Source organism: Gossypium hirsutum, chromosome A13 (genome assembly GCF_007990345.1).
Source record: "Gossypium hirsutum isolate 1008001.06 chromosome A13, Gossypium_hirsutum_v2.1, whole genome shotgun sequence".
Taxonomy (NCBI): domain Eukaryota; kingdom Viridiplantae; phylum Streptophyta; class Magnoliopsida; order Malvales; family Malvaceae; genus Gossypium; species Gossypium hirsutum.
The window spans coordinates 68,525,614-68,533,990 of NC_053436.1; the positions used below are offsets into that span (position 1 = coordinate 68,525,614).

General features: G+C 29.9%; 1 long non-coding RNA gene across 1 annotated transcript; it reads right to left on the reverse strand.

Moving 5' to 3' along the window:
• Positions 1-3,044: 3,044 nt before the first annotated feature.
• LOC107894327 (uncharacterized) lies at positions 3,045-4,435 on the reverse strand. The gene is made up of 2 exons (XR_005907580.1): positions 3,996-4,435; positions 3,045-3,331 (listed from the first exon to the last, which is right to left on the reverse strand). It is a non-coding gene; the product is annotated as an uncharacterized lncRNA (long non-coding RNA).
• Positions 4,436-8,377: the final 3,942 nt, after the last annotated feature.

Sequence of the window (8,377 nt, forward strand, 5' to 3'; positions counted from 1 at the left end):
GTGTCAAGCTATTAATTGAATGGTAACATGTTTAATTATAAGAAGTATTGAAATGGTAAGTACTTAGATGGAAATAAAATTTAAGATTTTGTGAAATTTTTTTTATGATCCCGATTTAATTCTGGTTGGTTTTTAATGTATGTTTGGGGCTTCGAGGGCCTAATAGAGAGACGTTATGATTATTTTCAAAATATGAATAATAAATGACTCAGAATTATCTGAAAGTATTTAGTAAACTCCAGTAATGCCTCGTACCTTTTCCGGCAATGGATACGGGTAGGGGGTGTTACAGTCTAACTGGTCACGGCAAGTAGTTAATGCATTTTATCAGTAAACATCTGATTTACTTTAACATGCATTTCAATTGTACTAATAATGTCAATATAAATTGTGACAAATTGATAATTTTACTGCCATTCATTTTACTTTGTATCCACATATAAGTACTATTGTAACATTTACTACTGAAAATGTTTAAATTAATGTGAAGTTTATAATGCCACTAAGTCAACAAAATAAATATAATTTCCAAACAATTATATGCAGTATTCGCTTCAAGGAATATGCCAAAATCTTCAAATATCCATTATAATGTATATTTTTAAAACTAATGTATTAACCATATCTTTTATTTCTTTATGTTTGCATTCACTTCGGGGAATACAACAAATCTAGTAAGACAAACTTCTAAATGCCTCCATTGATTCTTTATTTCATAATCACCATCCGAACATGCATGGATTTCAAATAAGAATCTATCTATTCATGTGGTCATGATTAGTCTCCAATTATAATAAACAGGATATAATAAATAAATCATAGTAAAATATATTTAAAGATCTTTAACATCATTGTCATCACCCATATAAGGATTATATAAATTTCTTTGGATAATGATTACCTATAGTACGCAAGCCTCAATTCAACAAATTTGGAGTGACCATATTATAAAATAAAAGAGAACCGTGCTGATAACGTGTTATAAAACAAAAAAGAGAGAAAGTAAAGAAAGAATGAGAGAACAAAGAGAAAGCGTATTTTATTGATTTTACAAAGCTTATCCAAAGTCTCTATTTATAGGCATAAGAAGTATAAATGAAGTAGAGATTTACTTCAAATAACTATTAGAATTTAAATTACATCAGAACTTATCTTGATCTTGATGGACATTCATTTAGTAAAATATTCATAACATTTTTCTTTTTAATATGGATTAGTATTTGGTACATTGACAATACACTTTTTTTTTCCACAAGTAGTCCTAAAAAAATATTATGTCTCTTTTTTTTAAAAAAATATTTATTTTTTAATATTATACTACATCTGTATAAGGCACTTGTCAATTCTCTAACCATGCTTATGGAGTTTTTAACTCCACTGGCAATATACCAAATATTATTCCTTTTAATTATATTATTTAAATATTTAAATAGTATTTTAACAAATTTTTTTACAATGTATATAAAAAAAATGATTGGTAAGTCGGCTTTAAATTTTTAACAATACTTAAAATACTTTATTTCTATTTTTAAAAACCGTTAAATTATCTATTAGCATTTATGAAGAAAATTAAATATTTTTTAAATAATTTTAAATTTCATATATATTTTTTACTTTTTAAACAAATATTAATTATGTTTGTTATTAGTTTTAAATAGTATTGTTGAGAAATATTTTTAAATTATATTTAAATAAACTTTTTGTTACTCGTGTAAGAATACTGAAATGCCAAATGGCAAAAAAATATAACGTTAGTACAAATTTTTTTAGGAACTTGTAATATAATATATATTATTAGAGATTTAATCTCTATTCTTCAATTTCTAATATAATTTGGTCTTCATATTTTTATAATATTTGTAATTAATTCAAATAATTAGTATTGTTGATATGTTATTAATTAGTCTAAGTAATCAATATTGTTAATTTTTCGATTAAAATATTACGTGGTTATATATAATTTGAATACCTTAAAAGTTTGTAGAGATAAACAAGTTTGTGTCGCTTATTTGACATTAAGACAATGTTTAAATTTTAATTTTGGCCTTAAACTATGTTGAAACTATCTATATATTTTAATTCTTAACATAATTCAATCCCTCTACTTTTACAATATCATTAGTCAGTGTAAATAGTTAATATTATTAACTATTCCAATCAAAATATTGTTGTCCAATTTTCTCAAAAACACTTTTTTAAGTAAGGGTGAGTAAAATTCGATCTGATTCGAAAAAAAATAATCAAATTTTGAGTTAACTGATTCGAGTTATTTGAGTTAACTCAAATAAGTAATTCGATTTTCGAGTTAGAATCGAGTTGAATTTTTCAATTTGAATAACTCAAATAATTAAAATAATATATTGATGTAAATACCTTTTTGGTCTATGTCAATTATAATAAACTAAAAAAAATTGTAGAAAGTTAAAATTTTAAAAATTTTATAAAATAATAATTTTGAGGACCTAAATAAGTTAGTTAATGATTTAAGTTTATCCTACTAAAGTATCTTTTATTATTATTATTTTGCTTTAAATTTTTTTTTCAAATATATATGATTTTAAATTTATGTGCTCTAACATAGAATTAGTTATATTGAAACAAGATTTTAATTTTTTAAAATTTAACTCGAACAATTGCACTTGATTCGGCTCGAATTTGATTTCACTCGACTCGATTAGAAAAAATTTCAAATCAAGTTAGTATGATAAAATAGGACTCGTCAACTCGGAATTTTTTCACTTGTTTCGATCGAACACTCACCCCTATTTTCAAGAGAAAAAATTATCATGAGAATTTTGAATGAGTATTTTTAAGAAAAAAATCTTAATAAATATTTCCATTGTTATTGTTACATGGCTATCAAGTGAATTTATTTTAGAATTTCAAAAACACAACAAATTCAGTAAAAGAAATTTAATGGCACTAATTGAACTTAAAATTTTAAATCCAAAAAGTAGGAATATATATATATATTATAGAAAGAAATATATATTTTTTTAAAAATAAAAAGTAAGTGAGTAAATTATAAAGGTATGAAATGTATAGAAATTTAAAGCATATTTTAACTAATTTTTTTTATTTTAGAACAAATAAAAGCGTGGACTGGAACCATGTTCCATGCTGGCAAGAAAGAACAGAAAGGGGCAGAACTAGATTTTTGTTTCACATCACAGTTCACAACAGCCTAAAACACAAATCAAAAACAGAGTAAAAGGGAAAAAGAGATGAGCACTATAATTAAAAAGGTCTTGGCCCAGGTGGCCCAGGCGGCCCGCCGAACATTGGCCCACAGCAGCTTTCAAATATGCAGCAGCAGCAGAGAACATAAAAACTGTACCCCCAAAATAAAAGAAAACAGGAATCGAGGTTAGCAATTTAGTCCCCTAACTTTGAAGTGGAAAAGGAAAATGCTAGAATTATTAGTAACGTGTAATGAAAAATTGAAATACTCAAATACATAAACTGAGCGTAAAACTTTAATAACAATGCAATTAACTTAAATTCAGATCACATTTAGGATACGTTAATACATTGGATTTAAAATCCATATATATTTTTAATATCTAATATTACATCAAAATTAAAATTAATTAATTTACTCCTAACAACTTTTAGATTTTGCATCTAAGTGACTTGCACAAATATGATACCACTCTTAACATATTATTGACACCATGTTGGTTAAAAATATCTAACAGTAATAGTCTACATTAAATAAACAATTAAATGTTTTTTAATCTATTTAAAATTGATGGAGGATTAATAAATTAAAAAAAGAGAGAGAAAGAAATAAGATATAAAAAAATGCAAAACTAACATAATTTTCTTTTGTCACAACATAAGAATTAACAAGGCATGATAAAGAGTTGAAAATGCATATATATATATATATATATGTGATCAAAAAAGGCTAGCAAAGGCAATAAAATGACATACCCAAACAATATATTTATATGATCTTTGTAATCATAAGATAGTAAGCCTATCTAACTCACCAAGAAGAAAGAAGACGGCAAATACCACCGCAAATAAAATCAAAGCAGCCACATAAACCGGGAGGCCCCGGCGGTCCTCCTGGAGGCGGTCCCCATCCTGGTGGCGGCATTTTTCTTTGTCTCTTCTTCTGTCTGTCTTAATGTGCTTTGAGATTATTATGTATTTATACACTTAAAATATTGGAAAGAAGCTTAATGGATAAGCAATGTCTGAATGCTGGCATTGGACTGGTAGGTAAGTTAGTATACTGTACATCCCATCTGCTTTTCTTTCAACTTTCAACCTCTACCCTTCAAACTAGCAATCAGTTTTTGCCGTGCTTTCCAACGTGCCTTCTTCCTTTAGGCCACTGGATTTTTGGTCAACAAGCTCCTCTAAAATAACTTGTCAGAGTTTGATCCATTGAGGACATGGGTGAAAGTGATCTTACCGTGTGAATTCTTTGAAACTCTTGGTAGAGTGGTGTGATAAAACATGGGGTAAAACCAAAGGGAATATAAATGAATCGAGTTTGAACAAATAGATCTCTGTTCATATTTATTTGTTTATTTTTAAGCTTATTCGTATTCATTAATAATTTTAAAATGTTTGTTCATATTCTTTTACTTAAAATTATATGTTCATGTTCGTTCGTTTAAGGTAAATGAACATTCATACAAGTCGTAAGGCCCAAAATCAGGCGCATGAACGCGATGAGCTAAAATTTCCTGGAGGCCCAATAACGAGGTTGAAGGCTAAGCAAATTCGAGCAAGATTGAACAGGACCATCCAAGACTTCATTACCAAGGGCCTAGATGCGCACACAATCAAAAAAGAAAATCAAGATTCAGTTTCTTATTTTCCCGAATCTTGGTCCAATTTGATGTTTCAGACAATTTCAAGAATCAAGAAAATCAAGATTTTAAATCCTGAAAATCTTGATCCAAGAAACCGAATCTTGCAGCCAAGACGCATTGGATTTCATATATGAGCTTGAACAAGTCAATTTTAAGAGCAAACGAATCACAAGACCAAGTTCTTGAAAAAATGATCCATTAAGATGTCTACAAGCCCATCCAGAAGTTTGAAAAGTAATTTAATTGAATATCAGGCTAAATTATCAAAGTGGCCCAAATTGTAAAATATTTAAACTTTGGTCCAATTTTATTTTAAAAAGTGGATCATTATGTAAGAATTCAGCCAACGAGCCCATTTAATTCCTTTGGTCGAATTCCCATTAAAAGTCCACACTTAGAATTATTTTGTTTTGTTTTTTTATTTTATGAGTTGTGATGTCAGTTATTCCATTAAGGTTAGGAAAACTTATTTTGGGGGCCTGTAAGTAGCATGGTCGTCCACCCTTATACAAATATAATTGATTTTTGTTAATAATAATTCTCTTTGAGTGTTTCTTCAAGAATTGCTCTTGAGTTTCGAAGATGTTTTAACAATCTTTTAGGTTGTAGGAATACCTTCAAGCTTTTTCTTGTCAAGATCAAGAAAGGGGAATTAGAACCATTGAAAGGAGTTATGGATTCTTAATGCTTCCAAGGCTTCTTAGGACGTCATATTCTCTGTTCTATCCTTAATTGATTGTTTCTTATTTATTTTAATTTAGTTCTTGCTATTTTGGTTTGCTGATTTTATTTATTTTCGTTCTAGGTTGAAATTGCTTCAAGAGCGACGTTCTTCTATCTTGTTCCATCAAGAAACACACCAAAACTAGGAGTTTCAATTTTTTTCTTGTTGTTTCAAATATTCTTACACAAATTTGTTTGTTTTTGTCTTTAAAATCGCTTTTAGCAAATTTGTTTTGTATTTTGTTTTCCAGACCTGGTTGGGGTGTTTTCTTGAGGTCAAATGATGATTTCTTTCCATCCAAGAAAACCTAATTCATTCTCTATTGGACTCTTTACAAGTCGGATCATCTTTCTTTTGTTTTAATTTCATTTGACTCTCCTTTGTGACAACTAATCTGTTTCCGTTATTTTTCGTTTCAGTTTACATTCTTCTATAAATCTAGGACAAATTTGTAACTTAGACAAGCTACAATCCTATACCATTCGCGTGTCCTTATTATTTCGTATCAAATTTGGTCGTTTTAGGTGTTCTTTGTGTTCTTATAAATTGATTTTTAGCAAACAGCTTCAAAATAAATTTTTTTATGTAGTAATTTTCGGGAAAAAAATATTTTTAGTGGGTAAACATTTTTCAAACGATCTGAAATTTTACATACTATTTCTTGAAACTATTTAAGAATATAAAAAAAATATTTCCACAAAAAAAATGATTGAAAAAGTACAGAAAAAAGAAAATATAAAAAAAGAAAAAAATAAAAAAATATTATGTGGGTTGAATTTTGTGCCGAAAATTTTTAGATCAGTTCTACATTATTAGGGGAGGCCCCAGTTTAAATTTTGTGATATTTGGAAACCGGGAACACCTCGAACGAAGTTTGTCAAGTTGTTTCGCAATTTTTTTAGGTTTTCGAGTTTCAACAATTTTCATTGACTCTTTTGCTTTTTGTTGTTTCTTTACGCATTCTAACACTTTATTGTTTCTTGGGTTAGTAGGTTAAAGCATGTTGCACATTCCTTTCTCCATGCAACATAATTCTTTGGTGTCTAGCTGGTTTTGGACTCTTAGTGCTACTAGGTTTTCTTTGTTAGTTTGATTCTAATACATTTTGATTGATTGATCTAGACATTTTTAAAAGACTCACAAGATTAGTTATTACCTCATTGAGAATTTAATTTTATTTGTGAGTGCATAACAGTGAGATTTGTTTAATTTTTTTCTTTTTGAGTGCTGTGATTTTTTTTTCCAGATTTGTTACAATGTTTTGTAGTGGCAAAGGAAGTGATGACCAGAGTAACACACCACTAGTGCCCATAAAAAATCTTGCTGGTTTCACAATAAAATTACAACGTGACCTTAATGAAGTCAATGATAAGTTCAAACAAAGGTTCGATAGGTTGCAACGAAATCTAGAGGATAGAGATCCAATAGAAAGACAAAGAGATGCTATACTTCAGACAATGAGCAATACCTTAATCAGTTGCGGACTGAGCAAAAGGCTTAAAATTGGGGTGCTAATGATGATTTTGAGGTTGAACAACATTGTGCTCATAGACATAATGCTAGACGTGTCCCTTGTGCAGATAATGATCCTTTGGTTACTAATGACTGTGGGCAACCTTCTTTGGTAAAACCAAAATTCACAATCCCTTAATTTTGTGGAAAGGATGATCCCAAGGCATACTGTGACTGGGAATAAAAAATAGAGCTTATGTTTCATTACTATAGATGCTCGAAAGATGAAAAAGTCTCATTGGCAACCCTTAAATTCTTAGACTATGCGTTGAGTTGGTGGACTTAACTTGAAATAAGTTGTTAATGAAACTACGACAGAGAAATTACCAAATGGGATTAGTTGAAACAAGTCATGCGAAAATGCTTTATTCCTTCTCATTACTATAGGAAGGTCAAAACCAAACTTCAACGACTTGTTCAAGGTAGTAGATTAGTTGATAAGTACTTCAAGGAGATTGATATGCTCATACAACAAACATATGGACGAGGATGATGAGACCGCCAACACTTTGCAGTTACATACTTACATATATCTAGAGGAGGTAGTTTACAAAGCCATTGAGATTGAACAATAATTGAAGGAACAAGGTCCTCGTTCGTTCTCTACTTCATAATATTACAAAGGTAATAGTTCCAATTCTAACTTTAAGCATTCGAAACCACCTTTTAATGCTAACAAGTTCTCTTTAAGTGGTGAGACTAAGAAATCAGATTGGAAGATTGAGACTCCTATGAAAACGCAAATACCTTTTGAGCAGCTCAGTTCAAGTGGTTCAAACACGAAAAAAACTCGTGAGATAGAGTGTTTTAAATGTAAAGGGCATCAGCACTATAGTAGAGATTGCCTTAGCACAAGACTTCTCATTATCAAAGAAAATGTTGAACATACTTCTGATTTGGACAATCCAGGTATGGCAGAATTTATGGAGAATATGATCCATGCCATGTAACACCCCTTACCCGTATTCAACGTCGGAACAGGGTACGAGGCATTACCGAACTTACATTGCATACAATCATACAATTCGAGTCATAAATTTGCATCCAAATTAAAACCATTTATATTCAATCATAAAGCCCCTAATACGAGCCTACGAGGCCCAAAACATGCTTTGAAAATGGTCCGAGACTAAACCGAGCACTTAGGAAATTTTTAAAAAACTTAGAAAATTTTTGCCATGTACAGGGGTCACGCGCCCGTGTGGTCTAGGACACGCTCGTGTGGGTAGGACGTGTGGTCACACACCCGTGTCCCTAGCCTGTGTAACTTTCTGACTTGCAATGCATGAACAAATTGAAGTCATACGGC